We start from the raw sequence: 19,176 nt of genomic DNA on the forward strand, positions 1-19,176 counted from the left end.
ACAAAAGGAACTCAACCAATTTGAAAGGAATAAGGTTTGGACCTTAGCTCCTAAGCCTAAGGATCATCCATCCATAGCCACCAAATGGGTGTTTAGAAATAAGTTAGATGAGGATGAAGGCTAGATTAGTAGCCAAAGGCTATAACCAAGAAGAAGGCATTAACTATGATGAAACTTTTGCCCTTGTAGCTAAATTAGAAGCCATTAAAATTTTGCTCGCATATGCATCATGCATGAACTTTAAACTTTTTCAAATGGATGTTAAAAGTGCTTTTCTAAATGGTTTTGTTGATAAGGAGGTATATGTTGAGCAACCTCCTAGTTTTAAAAACCATGAGATTCCAAATCATGTTTTTAAATTGACTAAAGCCTTATATGGTCTGAAACAAGCTTCTAGAGCTCGGTATGAAAGGCTTAGTAACTTTTTTTTGTAAAATGGTTTTTCAAAAGAAAAAGTTGATACAACTCTTTTTGTTAAAAATCATATAAATGACATCCTTGTAATAAAAATATATGTTGATGATATTATATTTGGTTCTACTAATGAGTGTTTGTGTGAAAAGTTTGCTAATACTATGAAGAGTGAGTTTGAGATGAGCATGATGGGAGAACTCAAGTTCTTCCTTGGGCTTCAAATCAAGCAACCTAAGGATCACATCATCATCAACCAAGCCAAATACACTAAAGAATTGATCAAGAGGTTTGGGATGGAGAATAGAAAGCCAAGTAGAACTCCAATGAGCACAAATACCAAACTTGACAAGGATGAAAAAGGAAACCGATTGATGAAAAGCTCTATAGACGTATGATAGGTAGTCTCTTATACTTCACAACTAGTAGACTAGGTATTATGTTTTCTGTATGTTTACGTGCACATTTTCAATCACATCCTAAAGAGTCTCATTTGCATGTTGTTAAACGCATTCTCAAATACTTGAATGGTACATTGCATTTAGGTTTATGGTATCCTAAAAATGTATCTTTTGATTTGTGTTCTTACTCGGATGCCAACTTTGCCGAAAGCATCATTGATAGGAAGAGTACCTTAGGTACTTGTCAATTCCTAGGGCAGTCTTTAGTTTATTGGTGTAGTAAGAAACAAAACTCGATTGCACTTTCCACGGCCAAACCCAAATATGTGGTTGTGGGTTTTATTATAGCCAAATTCTTTGGATCAAACAATAATTAAGGGACTTCAAAGTGTCTTGTGATCACATTCCTATTAAATGTGATAATACAAGTGCAATAAATTTGACTAAAAAGCCCATAAAACATTCTAGAATAAGCATATAGACATTAGACATCATTTTATACGTGATCATGTGTTGAATGGTGATGTTCTTGAGTTTGTTGATATTATTCACCAATTAACTGATATATTTACAAAACCTTTATATGAAGATAGGTTTAATTTCATTAAGAGAGAATTAAGAATGCTTGATAACTTTGATGCTTGAAATTGTGATGATTGAATGTGTATATGCTTTTTGAAAATTCTTATTAAAATTTGGTATATTTTTGGTGTTTTAAGATTTGTCTCAATAGTTTTTCAAAACTTTTATGCGTTAAAAGTCTTATTTACTAAAAAAGAAAAGGTTTTTGATATTGCTATGGTCTTGAAAATGTGTTTCCAACAATTTTATGTAGAGGCACTTTAGGCAGCCGAAAGTCCTTATTTCGGCTACCGAACCTTCAATTTTTTTTTTTAAATCGGGCAGTAGCTAAAGCAGTAGCTGAAAGCCTTATTTTTGGCTGCCGAACCTAAACTTTTTAAAACCCCCAAACTCTCTCTCTCTCTCTTTAAATTTTTGGCTCTCTCTCTTTTCTTTTCCTTTTGCACTCCTGAATCTCTCCTCACTTAGTTTCTCCATCAATTTTCCCTTGAACTCATTATTTTCAAACCTTCCAAAGCTTGATTTTACCATAATTTGCTACATTGGACCTCCTTAGGGTTTCACACTCCATTTAGTTGTTAATTTGCTATGGCTCTTGGGAACTCTTTTCCAAATTTTTTTTTGAGTTTTTCCTCTTTCGAATAACTATTCTCATTTTCAATTAATCTTCATGTTATACAATGTTAATTGATTTGAGTTAGCATAATGTTATTTGATTGGCTGCTGTGTGTATATATTTGTATTTGTGGTTTTATGAACATTAAAATTCAATATTGAGATTTTGCCTAATTTAAATTATTGATCTTTCTTATTATTAGTTAGAATTCTTATTCCTATATGGTTCATATCTGTACTTGCTCTATGATGTTGCATACATATTGTGATTTACTGTTCACATGAACAAATACTGTTATTCTTTTTGGCTGCCACATGATCACAACACTACTTCTCATTAATTTACATTATTCTCTTTGATTATCGTAAGAAATTTATTTGCCAAAATTCTGTTTGTTGCTTTGAATAGACTCCAATATGGTTTTACAAGTCCTATTCACATGAAATTACTAAATTTGTATTATGGAAATATGTATTGCTGTCTTTTTAGCTCTTTATAGGATATTCTTGAGAATAGTTGCTTAGTATTCAGCCTCTGGATTGAGCATTCACCATATATTTGTTTTAAGTATCTCATCAATACACTTATACTCTTTTTAGGATTCAAATCAAATAAGTTATGCCTTATCTTGGAAATGCACTTTATAAGTTTGCCATTATATGAAGTACTCTTGTAATCTTCATATATTGCCAAGTGTTTCTATATCTTCACAATTGGTTTTACAGTTGCTAAGGTTAGATATATATTTTTAAAATAATTAGTTGGTTTGAAAATATCTTGCACAATTGGTCGTGTTTAATTATTTCTTGATTATTGACATTATTTTGTGCATACTATTGTGTTTTTCTCTCTAAAATGTTAATAATCTCACCAACTAGTTTGTTACCTTGATAATGTTATGCTTACTAGATTGATCATACAGTTTGATATGTGTTGACTCTCTTACTACTAAAATAATTTTTGAATGATGCTAAGCTTAGGCTTTTGGCACAGTGGTAAGCACTTGATCTTATAATTGGTATCCTACAATTGGCACCATTGTCAAGGAGATATGTAGATAGTGTATTTTAATGATACCAAAAGGGGGAGATATGTAGATAGTGGATGTGACACATATTATTGATATAGAATCTAAATAGAAATACCTTTACATATGTTTTCGATATATTTATATGATGCTTTTTGGTATATTTATGATACATATTCTTATCTATTGAATTGTAATTTAACCTTTGCACTCGATATAGATGTAACCTTTGCATCATCATTCATCTAGGATTCATTGAGTTAAAACCTTTCTTATGAGCTCTCCAAATTCTAATTATTAAGGCATAAATTATTTTTGAAAGGGGGAGTTCATTAAGGTGGAGAATTTTTGAAAAACACACACTTCACTTATGCTTAATTTTTCTCATCCACTAATTATTTGTCATCATCAAAAAGGGGGAGATTGTTGGACCTAGGGGTCTTAATCCATGTTTTGATGATAATAAAAAATTAGTATGCTACTAATCTACCTTGGAAGTGTTTGTGCTGAGATTGTACGTCCCAAATTCAAAATTAAGAAATTGCTTCAAATCAAGAAAGAGAGCAAGAAATTGAAGCAAATATTAAGAAGACACTACAATGTAAATTTTTCTTTTATCTTGTGAATTTTAAATAATTGGTTATGATGGCTCAAGTATAGGTTTCTATAAATTTGTTAGTTTTTCTATTTTTAACTTTTTCTTGACCAAAGGGAGTAAAATGAAATTTTTACTTTTGAGAAATGAAAATTTCTTTTTGAAAGTGTTTTCATTGAAAAATTTATCAAATTAGCTTTCCAACAGTTCAAACGGATCAAAAATCCGAGTTCAAGTCAAAAAGTTATGAGTTTGTGAATCTCTAAACTTCTTAATGTCTCTATTTTTAATTTTTCTTGAACAAGGAGAAGTAAAGTGAAATTTTCACTTTTCAGAAATGCAAATTTATTTTTGAAAGTGTTTTCATTAAAAATTTTATCAAATTAGTTTTTCAATGGTTCAAACGGATCAAAAATCCGAGTTTGTAGTTAAAAAATTATGAGTTTTAAAGTCTAAGTGCCCTTTTATCCAGAGAGTACTTTGGCAGCCAAAAGTGGAAACTTCGGTAGCTGAAGTTCACTACTTAAATGATGGTTTTTGAGTATTTAAACTCTTTTTTATCTAGAGAGCACTTTGACAGTCGAAAGTGAGAACTTCGGCAGCCGAAGCTGAAGTTCAATTTTTAAATGGTGTTTTTTGGCTCTCCAACCTTCTACAGCTAAAGTAAAGAACTTTGGCGGCCGAACCTGGGTGTCTGAAAGTTGATAAAATAGAGTTTTGGGTGGTTGAATGGCTATATTTACATTTAATACACCTAAGCCCCCAACGATCATTTTCTTGCTAAAACTATAAATAGAGGTCATTTATGACTAGAGAAGAGAACAACTATTTCTTGAGAATTTGTTATGTTCAAAAGACTTTTTCTTCTCTATCTTTAGAACTTGAGCAACCATAATTGATTATTGAGAGCTTGATATTTTGAGTTATAATTTCCTTGCTCTGAAAGTTCAAGGTTGTTGTGAGCATTCATTGTAACTTTAGCGTGATAAAGCATTAAATTGCTCTTAAGTGTAAAGGGATTTATAAAAGATCAAAGGTTTGCTCTTGTGGTGATTGTAAGGGGTTTATTCTTCACCCAATGAAAGAATTTAAGTGGAGTTAACTCTCGAGGAGAGCCTTGAAGAGAGGACGTAGGCTTAGGATAGTCGAACCTCTATAAAATTCCTTGTGTTCTTACTTTCCTTCCTTTTCTTTGTGCTTTTCACTCAAAATTTCTCTTAGCCTTAAATTTTATTTTAATTAACACCTAATTCACCCTCCCCCCTCTTAGGTTGTTAGAAGGGATAATTGTAACACTCCCATATTAAGTAGTCTATACATTCTACTATTTTGGTGATCAGTGTCTGTCCAGATAGTCAGGATGTCTAAAACTATATCTATGTCATTTAGAAAAGCCATAAATAAAAATTAATAGAAATTATATAAATGTGAAATGGAAATAAGAAAAACAAGGCATAATGGGTTAAATGAGCTGAGGTCCCGGCGATGGGTGACCGAACTGGGAAGTGACTACGAGCCCAGTTGCTACCCTGATTTCGTGTGGGACCCTGTGACACATCAGGCTAAGGGATAATTGCGAAGTTAATAGTAATGTGAAAACCACAGAAAAGAATAAAGAACAAATTCAAACAATTGAGACAGACTTCAAGAGGTAACTCAATATTACTAGAAAATTTGATCAGACCGATAAAGGGCAATATAGTCAATTCACCCTTAAAGATAACTCTTGACCTAAATGTCCATTAAAATATAGAAAATTAAAATTATGAAAAATAGATTAAAAAGGAACAGGTGAATGGAAGAAAGGAAAAAGGAAAAGAAAAGAAAATTAAATTAAAGTGAATTATGACATCACCATGACATATTGATGACACAATTAAAATTATAAATTAAATTATCTATTTTATGAGATAATTACTAAGTTAAAAGACAAAAAAAATTAAAAAGAAAATAATCATCTTCTTCCTAAACTCTCTTGGTCGTCCCTCTCATCCCTCTCTCTCCTCCATTTTTAAGCTCTTCCCAAGCTTGATTTCTCACTTTCTTTCCCTAAATTCTTCCCCAAAATTAGTAAAAACATCCTAATTGAGCTTCAAAGTAAAGAGTTGGAGGAAGAAATTTAAGATACAAGTGAAGGTTTAGAAGTTGGAAAATTGCCAATTTAAGGTAAGTTAATTTTTAAGCTCTTTCTTTACATATTGATGGAATTATAGTTTAAATTGGTAGAAACAAATTAAGAAATCATAAAAATTTTACATGAAACTCAAGCAATGAATTTCGGCCACCCATGAAACCTCAGAGCCTTGAGGTATTTCATTTAAATTGAGCTTGAATTCTACTTTAGTTAAGAGTGTATATGAGATTTGTAAAGTGAGACTTGTATGAATTTACATAAATTGTGAAATTGGGAAAATGAAAATTAGGGTTTTGGGTGGAAATTAGGGTTTTGATGAAATGTTGATCAATTGGTGTTATAATGCTTAATTATGGTCAATTAGAATGTTTTGAATTGGGAATGGATGAATAGAATTGGATTAAGTTGTGATTGTGGAGTGATTGGATTCTGGACTAATGAGTCCAGCTAGGTTAACAAGCCATAAGTTGAATTGTGTTGCTCCAATTGCTGTGGCCAATTGAAGATGAAATTAGGGTCATAATGCTACATTTTTTATGGAGGAACCTTGCCCAAAAAGTGACCACAAGTTAGTCTAAAATTAGGTTGAATACGGAATTGGTGCCCTGATTCTGGGCAGAATTGACTAAATGAATAGTACATGTTCAAATGGTCGTAACTTTGCATAAAGGGGTCCAAATGACCTTATTTTTGAACCATTAGAAAGCTTAGACATATTAGAACAACTTTCATGAAGAACACAAATCTAAATTCTGACCATAACCTATTCAAATTGCTAACCAAAATTAGCTCACCCAATATGCCAGAATCACATTTTGCCCAGAAAATCTGGAAATAACCAATTCGGCCAATTATGGTAAAAAATGCCATAACTTGAGCTACAAAACTCCAAATGGAATGATTCAAAAAGGGAATTAAACTAGACACATTAAGGAACAATTTTTATGAAGAAAGTTTAGCCAAATTTGCACTGTAGATTAGTCCAATGAAACAGTAAACATTAGTGATCAAATCTGAAATTTTGGGATTAATTCTAATAGACCTTGAATTTTAATTGGTAACCAATGCCAACAAATTTGTAACCCAAAATGTAGTATGACCATGTGTTTAGAAATGTTAAACCTATTAATTATGCAAGAGTTAACATTTTGAATGAATAGTGATATGAATAGTAATCACAATATTATTAAATACAAAAAACTCAACCCTCAGGAGAATTCATAAGTAAAATTAAATATGTAAAAATTTAATTGTTGGATTAATTAATAGAAATGGCTTGGATGGGTATTGAAACACTTCTATTGTGTGTTTCAGTAGAAAAAGAGACTGGGAAGGATAAGGAAAAAGTGAGTCAAGGAAGGGAGGTGACTCATTAAAGGTTTGTACATAACAAATCTCCTCGATTGATTTTAATTTTGTAAATGAGTTGAATAAATTGTAATTATAAACTATTTGGATGCAATTATGATTTTTCTTTGAATTTGATAAATTATGTGTTGCCAACCCTGGAAGGGAATTTTATTGAATGAGATGTATTATATGATTTATAAGGCAATTATTTGAATAGAGATTTTATGAAATTGTTTTTAAACCACAGTTAGCATGACAGTCCCATTTGAAACTCCCTAGTAGTAACGGCTATCTGGGATTTGATAATTAAAATTACTTATGTCTCCCATTAATAACAGTTAGTGGGATAAGACTATATGAGTACTCATTAGCTAGCTAGCCCTTCTCTCATTAATAATGGTTAGTGAGGTGATTTGCTTTGTCATGGTGTACAACACGGAATTGTTCGTGAAATTTTGTGTCATGGTCTAAACTGTGTATTCTTGGCAACACCTTTTCTTTGTGATTTATGAAATATAATTTCAGATGGGTGGTTCTTATTGACTTGGAAATGTGGAAATGCTTCATTAGTTATGACAATCTTGATTTGTTATGATTTGATATATTGTATTTTATAATGAGTTTTAATTATTTTTAGTTGTGTACCACTGAGTGAATTACTCAGCGATGGCTTTTCTTGCTGTTGCAGCTAGGGAGAAGGATAAAGAAGCTGAGTGGGCTGCTATAGTTACAGAGTAGCACATTTTGAGGATCTTTTATGAGTATAATATTTTGTACCCTTGTAAATTTCTTTTGATGTATATTTTTGTTCATATGTATCTATTGAACTATTCAAGCAGTTGTACAATCAAAATTGTAATAATAATATTTTGTTCTCTTTCTAGAATTGCAAATTTTATATTTGAGTTGAAGTGAATGAAATGATATTATAATTGTTTGAAATTGTGTTGACTGAGTTGGATTGTGTTGATTTAAATGGAGTTGTGGATTTTATACATATTGGGAGTGTTTTTAACAGGTTTTGAAGAACTATTTTCTCAATTCTAGCTGGCACTCTGCCAAAATTTTTGTAAAATTTTTGAAATTCCAAATAAATCGAAATTTTATCTTATGATATAAACCTTAATTAAAGGCTTTTTATTAATTGTTCATAATTACCCTACACTTCAAAATGAATAGAAATTGGTTTAAAATCCCTTATAGTATATTTAATGGGTTATCGGTAGGCGAAGTTTGGTAATTCATTAGGTATACTACGGGATCATGTTATGCCTTACGAAGGGGTAAGGTGAGATATGTTTTAGTGGTATCAGAGCAAAGTTTTGAAATGAGTTTTGAACTATAAACTTGAATTATTTTCTTGATTAGTACAATTGCTCAAGTGTCCTTAATTGATACATATGATGCATTTACATCATGAATATGAACTAATGGGGATAATCCTCCTTCTGTTGGTTGTCAGGAAGTAGAATTTTGTAAACTGAAATGAAAAAAAGGGATCACTCAGTTGAGCAATCAGTTGAGGCTGAGGCATAGGGGGGGAGCCCCAGATCTTCAGAATGTTAGTGGATCAGCTACACCCATGCCGCAGTTTCCTGCTCAGTTTGCTCAATAAATGGCAGCTTTATTCCAGCAAATGGCTAGGAATATGTAAGGCCAAGTCCCAGTGCAAGTAATAATAGTGCAACCACCACCCCCAGCTCGGCAGTATAACAAATTGATTAAATATGGGCAATAGAATTCAAGGGAACAGTAGACCCTCTAGAAGTTGAACAATGGTTGGAACGAATGGAGAGGGTGTTTAAGAAGCTATATTGTATAGATGAACTGGAATTTGAATACACAGTCTCATTATTGCAAGGGGATGTTTATGAATGGCGGAAAACTATCCCCAACAATTTGGTGGAGCCTCCTGTTCTAACATGGGATGACTTTCTCAGAGAATTCAGAAAAAAGTATGTCCCGGATACATACGTAGACATGAAATTACAAGAATTTTTGGGGTTGAAGCAAGGGAATAGATCCGTGGCCGAGTATGAGAGAGACTTTTCCCGCTTGATTCATTATGTGGGGAACTTGCTTACCACCAGCAAAGATCAATGTAAACAGTTTGAGGCTGGTTTAAAGCCCAGTTTGAGGATACAAGTTGTGGGGTTTAGACATGAAAACTTCTCCGAACTAATATCTCAAGCCCCGGAGCTAGAGAGAATTGAAATGGAAGGGGCACCTAAAAAGGGATCAGAGGAAAAGGAGAAGGGTGGAAAGACTACTGGACAAGTTTTTGATAGTGGATCAGGAAAGAGGAAACACTTTGGAGGATCCAGTCCTTGCAAGTCTAGTAGAGGTAGATCCTCAGGGCAGAGGCCACCCCGACCTAGCCAGCAGACATCCAGAGGAATAACCCCAGTCCGTACTTGTGAAACATATGGAAAAGTACACAGAGGGGTGTGCTATAAAGCTATTGGAACCTGTTATAATTGTGGTGGAACAGGACATTTTGCCAGAGATTGTGTGAGTACTCGTAGACCTACACCATCTACTACAGCCGAAGGCTCAGTACAGAGTTCTGCCTCTAGAGGTTCGCAAACAGTTAGCAGAGGCAGAGGCAGAGGCAGGGGTAATACCTCTGGCAGTCAGACCACAGTCAACTAACCTGAACATAGGGTATACACCATGCGACAGCGAGAAAAGGCTGAAACTTCTGACATAGTCGCTGTACTTTCTCTATCTTTAAACAAGATGTGTATGTGCTGTTTGATCCGGGTTCTACACATTCTTATGTTAGTGCCAGCATCACTTGTTGTACCACTGTTTCTTATGTAAAAATGGATTTTGAGGTGCTAGTAACTAGTCTGTTAGGACAAGAAGTTAGGGTCAACATAAGGTATAAGGATTGTCCTTTGATGATCCAAGGACATACTTTTCTACTCGACTTGATTGAAATGCCCTTCAGAGATTTTGACATTATCTTGGGCATGGATTGGTTAGCTAGGCATCATGCAATGATTGACTGTAGATTGAAAACAGTCACTTTTAGTCTCCCTCGATATGGTGATGTGGTAATACATGGGGAGAGGTAGTTATTGCCATCAAATCTCATTTCAACTGCACTTGCTAGAAAAATGATCCAGAAGGGATGTGAAGCATATTTAGCCCACGTGATAGACACCCAAGTAAGGAGTCTAGCATTGAGAGACATTCCTACAATATGTGACTTTTCAGATGTGTTTCCTGAAGAATTACCAGGGTTACCTCCGGAAAGAGAAGTGCAGTTTGAAATAGAGGTTATTCCTGGTGTGGACCCAATCTCCATTACACCTTATAGAATGGCACCTGCTGAGTTAAAGGAGTTGAAGATGCAGTTGCAAGAATTACTGGACAAGGGCTTCATCCACCCTAGTGTGTCACCTTGGGGAGCACCAATATTGTTTGTTAAGAAGAAAGATGGTTCTCTCCATCTGTGTATTGACTACAAGTAGTTGAGTAAGGTGACTGTAGAGACTAGATATCCATTGTCGCGCATAGATGACTTGTTTGATCAGTTGAAGGATGCAGCTGTGTTCTCTAAAATTGATTTGAGATTGGGTTATTATCAGTTCAAGGTGCAAGAGCAGAGTATTCCAAAAACTACTTTTAGAACTTGATATGGCCACTATGAGTTCTTAGTTATGCCATTCAGGTTAACCAATGCTCCAGCTGCTTTTATAGACCTGATGAACACTATCTTCAGGCTTTATCTAGATCAGTTTGTTATGGTGTTTATTGACAACATCTTGGTGTATTCAAAGAATGCAGAGGAGCATGATAGGCACCTAAGGATTTTGCTACAGACCCTAAAGGAAAAATAACTGTATGCCAAGTTATCGAAGTGTGAATTTTGGCTGAAGGAATTTGCTTTCTTGGGACACATTATATCAGTTGAAGGCATTAAGGTAAATCCCAGCAAGGTAGAAGCTATCCTTAATTGGAAGCCACCCAGAAATGTTACAGAAGTTTGCAGTTTTTTGGGTTTAGCTGGTTACTACCGTTTTTTTATAAAGGGATTTTCTATGTTAGCATCTCTACTGACCAAGCTACTTTGGAAGGATGTAAAATTTCAGTGGACTGATAAGTGCCAACACAGCTTTGATAAGTTGAAGAGATGTTTGACTGAAGGTCTAGTCCTAACTTTACCTAATCTGGGTAAAGAATATACCATTTATAGTGATGCTTCGCACAATGGGCTAGGCTGTGTACTGATGCAAGACTGAAATGTCATTGCTTATGCATTACGTCAGTTGAAACCACATGAGAGAAATTACCTTACACATAACTTGGAGCTTGCTGCCATAGTATTTGCTCTGGAGATCTGGAAACACTATTTGTATGGGGTGAAATGCTACATCTACACAGATCACAAGATCTTGAAATATCTAGGTACCCAAAAGGAGTTGAATTTGAGATAGAGGAGATGGTTGGAATTGATCAAAGACTATGACTGCTTAATAGATTATCATTTAAGGAAAGCAAATGTGGTAGCTAATGCCTTAAGTTGCAAGACTATGGCTAGTTTAAGGGTTTCTCTTTTATCTATGGTGCATGAAACATGCAAATAATTTTAATGTCCTCAAGCACATCCATTATTGTCCACCAAACCATTTACATATTTACAATATCTCATGCTTAACAATTATTCTTAAGAAAATCTCTTAAATTAATTGTATCATATGCAAGTATTTAAAATTTCTTAAAATAATTGCCTCAATGGAGGGCCCATGATATAATTACCTTAATTATATCATTTTCAACTTAATCATTTGTTTGGAAGATTTAGTGGTCGGCTTAATTACTATTATGGTCTCACTTTGCACATTATCCAATTAGCATGCATATATCATATACTTGCATACATTCCCATACATCTCATGCATACATGGATAAACATATAATATGGTATGATCATGGACTTTCTAAGGGATTCAATTCTAAGCCAACAAGAATTGAATCAGGGCATTCCTAGGTGCATTCCATTCATTCATTTTACAAGAGTTGCTGAAGGAGTATATAATCAACACTTGATCTTGAATTCCTCCTGACCCGTCTACTGTATAACCGAGCAAGAAGTACCACATTCGGTGCCAGCGCACTCTATCTTATTTTATCATATCTATTGCAAACTTTTAATATCATTTAAAAGTAGTAATCCATGTGTAGAAAAAATTTTTTTTTATAACTTATTTCTGTGGAGACCCGAACAAAGCCTCCTCCGTTTTATTAGTATTTGGCGGGTTCCACTATCACCTGTTAATATGTTCATATTCATTTCACATATTTTCATATCATATTCTTTTTAATCATATCATTCACAACTATTTATGAGATCTCAAAATGAAGTATCATCTATTTCATTTATATGGAAATTCATAGATAATAAATTATAAGTTTTCATTTCAATCTCAAAGTTTAATTATAAGTCCAAAATGAAATACATCATAACTAATAATTACATCATGGTTAGACATAATGAACTAAAATACTAGTCTATACATGGGCCCTACCAAAATACAAAGGACTGGTGAGGTGACTCTGGATGGTGGCAGATCTGGTTGGAACTCTGTTCGAACACTATTGTAGCGGTTGCTGCTGGGGCGGCTGCTAATCTCCAGTACCTACGCGATGGAAAACTAACGCGCTAACCATAACACTTAGTGGTACATAATTTATAATAACAATAATTAAACAATTGAATTAATATTTACAAATTATAATTTTTGGGTCTTTTGCATTTTTATTGCACTTTGGAAACAATTAACATTATCGGGATCTTTTCTATTTACTTATTGTATATTCAGTATTAATTAATCATTAACAATGCCCAAGAAACCTATAATAAATTATAAAAGCTGGATGCAAGGGAGTATACTGGTTAGATAGCCATATGTCTATCCAGTATACGTCTGTCAAGCATGAGGCCAGATGTCAAGCACGAGACCCGCTGTCAGGCTTGTAAAGCCAGAAATAAAGTAGGCACAATAGCCATAAGTAGGCATATAGCCTATATAAAAATCATACCAGACATATATTATCGGTTCATGATTTTCTTGATAGGCAGTACTGCTATCTGTAGTCTCCAATTGGTATACCAATTTATCCAAACTAAATAAATAAGTCTAGGTATACTATGGGCAATTAAACATAATTTTAATTATTTTAGTACTATTCACTGTCACTATTTTCTGGTACTGTTTAGTGGTACCATTAATTTCATGTTAATAGGACATTAGTCCTAATTTACATATTCATATCATTTTTAATATTTAATTAGCCTTATAAGTATTTTAATTACAATGTATAGCATTTTTCTCATGAACCTTTCTTTAGGTTCATTTTGATGTATTATTTTTTTCTAGGAATTTAGCTAGGTTAGAATGTCTATCTGATCACACTTCCTTCATAACAATTGGTCCTCTATGTTTAAACTTGAATTTTAGTTTTTGAATCACTCAATTTGGAGTTATAGAACTCAAGTTATGGTCAAAATAGTATAACTGATCCATTTGCCTCTTAGCCATCTAGAATTGGCAATTCCTGGTCAATAAACTTTGACCAGTCATTTGATCATTTTATGGTTATTTTTAGACTTAGGTTCCTTCATAAGATTTGTTCCTATATGTCTTAGGGACTCCCAGGTACAATTTCATAATTCTTCAAGCTTGGTATAGTGAGTTATAGTCAAGGTATTGACTTGGACTCTTAATCCTATAAAGGCAATAGTCAAACTTCAGGGCAGTATGTTTGACCCTCTTTTTAGGGTCTTTACACTTAGAATTTGGCAAAGGTGTCTAAATCAATGTTGTAGCCCTAAGTATCATGTTTCTAGATCATATTGGCACATCTCAAATGGAATTTCTTAGTGGGAGTTATGGCCAAATGAACACATGGGTATCAAATGGCATTCTAAGTTCAACTTAACATTTTTCATATTTTAATTCCTAACTTTGACTAATATTTTTCCTAGGATGCAATGGGTTTTGGAGCTTGGTAAAAACATAAAAATTGTTGAGCTATGTCTTATAAAACTTTTGACACTAGTTTCACTCAATTTGTAACTTTGGAGACCAAGTTATGGCATTTTTGCCAAAACTGGTTAAGTATACCAAAGGAATAGTGTTTTGGTCAATTTTTGGGTTGGCAATTTTAGTGACCCAAATTGTGCTAACAATTTGACTTGGTTTAAGGCAAAACTGGGTCAAGTGGTCTTTATGAAAAGTGTATCCCTATGTCTAGGCTTTCCATTGATATAAATTTTAGGTTATTTGGACTAGTATAGAGAGAGTTATGACCAAATGAACTGTTCATTTGGTCATTTTCTGGGTTTCAGTGTTTGGTCATCCAAGTTTGGGCAGAGAATTGGTCATGATTTTGATAGAATTTGGGCATAGTGTCGACATGAAAAATGGGCTATTTTGAGTCTAATTGCACCTCCAATTGGCCTCATACCCATTGGAGTCACACATTTTCAATTATGGCTCAATAAAAGGATTGGACTCCTCAAGTCCCGACCTGCAAAAAATCAAAAACTCCCAATATCTCAATTCCTCTAACTTCTTTACTTCAATTTGCATGCAATACACCTCTATAAGCAACAATCTCAACTCAATAGGTCAATTTCAAGCATTTACACTAAGTCCTCAAGCATTTACACAAACCCTAGTTTTCAAAGTTTCAAATTTACACAAACACTACACAATCAAACTCCCAAACATTTCAACTCATCACACATTCTTATGGAACCATTTTTCATCACTTAAAAGCAACAAACTTTAAGTTCCATGGCTGCCAAAAATCAAGGGTTCTTTCCTTCAAATTTTCTTTTCAATTTCATGCAAATTTTCACTTGATTTAGCATGATATTCATGCTTAAAGAAGAGATTTAAAAGTTTAAAGAACTAACCTTTTTGGGTGTCTTGCTAAACTTCAATTTTCTTGCTTCTTTTTGGTATCTATAACTTCCTTAGAGTGTGAGGAGTATTATTTGTGAAAGGAATTTTGAACAAAAATTTAAACCAAAATTTTAAACCAAAATTTTCTTAAGACATAGACCTACAATTTTTATGTTCTGACCTAGACTTAATTTTAAGGGTAAAGTGGCTGAAATTTTAGTGTAAATTGGTGTGGCAAATGTGGAATTTCAGGAATTCTAGCAAATTTAGTTAAGTGACCTTTGTGTAGTAAATAGGGCATTTCTCTCTCCGTACACCTCCAATTGAGGTGCTACAAGATGCATTGAAAAGTTAAAGACATAGGCTTAAAATTTTACTTTAGAGACCCTGTACAAATTCTGAGTGTAAAGTACCTAAATGTTGAGTGGAAACTTAAATTGGTAATCTGGAACCCTAAAATTTTTAGGAAAATGCATCCAGGAATAGTAGTGGGTACTTTAGCTATAACTCATAATGTAGGCCTCCAAATTAGGTGATTCTTGAATTGTTGAAAACTTAAAACATGTAGGAAGATATCTTATGAAGACTACTTTAATTGAATCTATCTTTAAAATGGTCAAATTAGCCTATAAACAAGAAATATGAATCCTGTTTATAGTCGGAACTAGTTAGGTAAAAACTGGACAATATATAAAAATTGGAGCATAACTTGAGATTTAGACCTTGGAATGGGATGATTCTTAATTTAAATGAAAGGTAAGACCTCAAGCTATAAATTGTATGAAGACCATAAAAGCTAATTCTGTCTTTAGGGTACTTAAAGAATTGATGGAAAATAAGGTACCAAATAGGCATTTCTCCTAAAATGGTAACTTGCCTTTTTGAACAGTTTGTAAATAAAGGGCTATAAATGAATTCCTACTTGTCTAAATTGGATCAAATTAATTTTTATGAAAGTTAATACATAAATTGACATGTTTTATGAAAGGAATTGCTCTTGAAAATGTCTTTCTCTAGGTTTAATTATGATTACAACATGAGTTGGGAAATCTGCCTTATTAGAAAGTAATATGATTGATTCTAAATGCTATGTGATAAGGTGTCACTACTTGGCTTAAATGAAATGAAATGTTACATGGTTATGTCCTTATTTTAAACATGCAATTGATTATATGATGATGGCAATTGGTGTTAAAAAGATGAATGTCAATCCTTCCTTATTTTGAATATGTAAACAATTATGTGATGATGACAAAGGATGTTGAAATGATGAATGTCAATCCTTTGTGGATATAAGAATGTTGGAAATATATATGATCATGTTATAAGTGTGACGCCCCTTACCCGTCTACTGTATAGTAGAGCAAGAAGTGCCACATTCGGTGCCGGAGCACCCTATCTTGTTTTATCATATCTATTGTAAACTTTTAATGTCATTTAAAAGTAGTAATCCATGTGTAGAAATTTTTTTTTTTTATATAACTTATTTCTGTGGAGACCCGGACAGAGCCTCCTCTGTTTTATTAGCATCTGACGGGTTTTCACTAATCACCTATTAATATATCCACATTCATTTCACACATTTTCATATCATATTCTCCTTTATTATATCATTTACAATATTTATGAGATCTCAAAATGAAGTATCATATATTGCATTCATATGGAAATTCATAGATAATAAATTACAAGTTTTCATTTCAATCTCAAAGTCTAATTACAAGTCCAAAATGAAATACATCATAACTAGTAATTACATCATGATTAGACATAACGAACCAAAATACTAGTCTATACATGGGCCCTATCAAAATACAAAATACTGGTGAGTTGACTCTGGACAGTGGCAGATCTGGTCAGAGCTCTGTCCAAACACTACTGTGGTGGCTGTTGTGGCGGTTGCTGATCTCCAGTACATACATGATGGAAAACCAACGCGCTAAGTATAACGCTTAATGGTGCATAATTTATAATGACAATAACTAAACAATTTAAATAATAATTTTATATATGGCAACTTTCATAATTTCTATGTACTTTTACATTTTCATTTTACTTTAGAAACAATTTAAATTATCGGGATCTTTTCTATTTACTTATTTTATATTCAATCTTAATTAATTATTATCAGTGCCCAAGAAACCTATAACAAATTATCCAAGGTGGATACACAGGAGTATACTAGTTAGACAGCCTTTTGTCTATCCAGTATACATCTGTCAGGCATGAGGCCAGCTGTCAGGCACGAGACCTGCTGTCAGGCTTATAAAGCTAGAATAAAGTTTGGCACAATGGCCAATAAGTAGGCATATAGCCTGTAAAATAATCATACCAGACATATATTATCAGTTCATGATTTTCTCAGTAGGCAGTACTGCTATCTGTCATCCCTAATTGGTATACCAATTGATCCAAACTAAATAAATAAGTCTAGGTATACTATGGGCAATTACAAATTATTACATATTCATTTGAGTGTTCATATCACTTTATAGTGGGAAAATAGGTCCCACATACCTCTTTCATATGGTTTAGTGTTTAATAACTTGTTAGGGTTAAATTCCCTACCTTAAGATAATTTATCTCATAGACCCTTCTTTAGTTTCAGTTTTTGTGTCTCACGTTTACCTATCCATTTGATCAATTTGCAGCCATTGTTTGGCCACACTTCCTTCATGGAAGCTATTCCCCTATGTCTTATCTTTATTTTCCCTTTCGAATCATGTCAATTTGATTTTTAGAACTTAAGTTATTGTCAGATAACCATAACTGACTCATTTCCAGATTCTGGTTCCTTAACTAGGCAGCTTTTAAACTTAGAGTTTACCTGATTAATGGAATAGGTTGCAGTCACTTTTAGGCATGGTGATCTTCATTGGAACACCCCTCTCCCATCCATAGTGTAGTCGAGTAAGGCATGTTACATTCGATGCCGAAGCACCCTATCCTGTCTTATCGTTTACAATATTAATTTAATATCCATTTAATTTTATTATCTCACTAATTTTTTTTATCCCATTTCATTTTTATGTAGACTCAGACAGAGTCCCCTCTATTCTATTAGTGCATGGTGGGTTTCATGTTACCTGTTAAAACAATTTATATCCATTTTATCTATTCATTCATCATATCACTTCTCATGCTCATATCAATTTCAAAAAAATAAATTATATTTCATCCATATAAAGTTTACATATACAATAATTTATAATTTATACACAATCCAAAATTATTTACATCATTTAATTACATACAATACCAAAATGCAAAATCTAATACGTACATGAGACCTACCAAAAATATCTGATGAGGTGACAACCTACACTATAGCAGATCTAGTCCAAGTCCGGCCTAGGCACTACTGCTGCTGCTGCTGCTCTCTAGTACCTATCCGTGGTAACCAACGCACTAAGCATATTGCTTAGTGGTGTATAAATTGAAATAAAAATATCAAAATAATTGAAATAATTATCCTGTGTATAACATTTTAAAGAAATATACAATTATATGAATTTACAGTCTTTTACATGTCTATAAAACTTTGGAAGCAATTAAGTTAATCGGGATCTTTTTATTCATGTAATTCATATTTGGTCTTCTATACTTCATATTAATGGTTTTCTCATGTACTTGTTTGAGTTTAAACTTTTATTTCTCATAACTATGCCCAAGTAACCTATGACAGACTATAAAGTCTGGATACATGGGAGTATACTAATCAGACATCTGTATGTCTACTCAGTATACAATGGTCATATCATGCACAAGGCCAGTGGGCAGGCATAAGCCAGTAATAATGAAAATTGGCACTATGGCTATCGGTCAGGCATAAAGCGAGTAGAACAATCTGTTAGTAGTATGATGTTTCAAGTTCCTGGCCAGGACAGATAGATTTTTTCAGAAAAGAGTTTCTGATTAGAAAATCTTTTTAATTAAGAACTGGAATTAAAAGAGAACATAATATTCATAGCAAATGGAGTTTGACATAAACCATGACTCCAGCTTGAGTTGGGATTTTGTAACAGAGAGATTCTAGTGCATGGTAACATATGATTATAGGTTCATTTAAGGTAAACCTTATTACTAATTGGGTGGCTATGGCATGCTATGCTAGGTGTTAACCATGGTCTATGAGGTT

Source organism: Hevea brasiliensis, chromosome 4 (assembly GCF_030052815.1).
Source record: "Hevea brasiliensis isolate MT/VB/25A 57/8 chromosome 4, ASM3005281v1, whole genome shotgun sequence".
Classification (NCBI taxonomy): domain Eukaryota; kingdom Viridiplantae; phylum Streptophyta; class Magnoliopsida; order Malpighiales; family Euphorbiaceae; genus Hevea; species Hevea brasiliensis.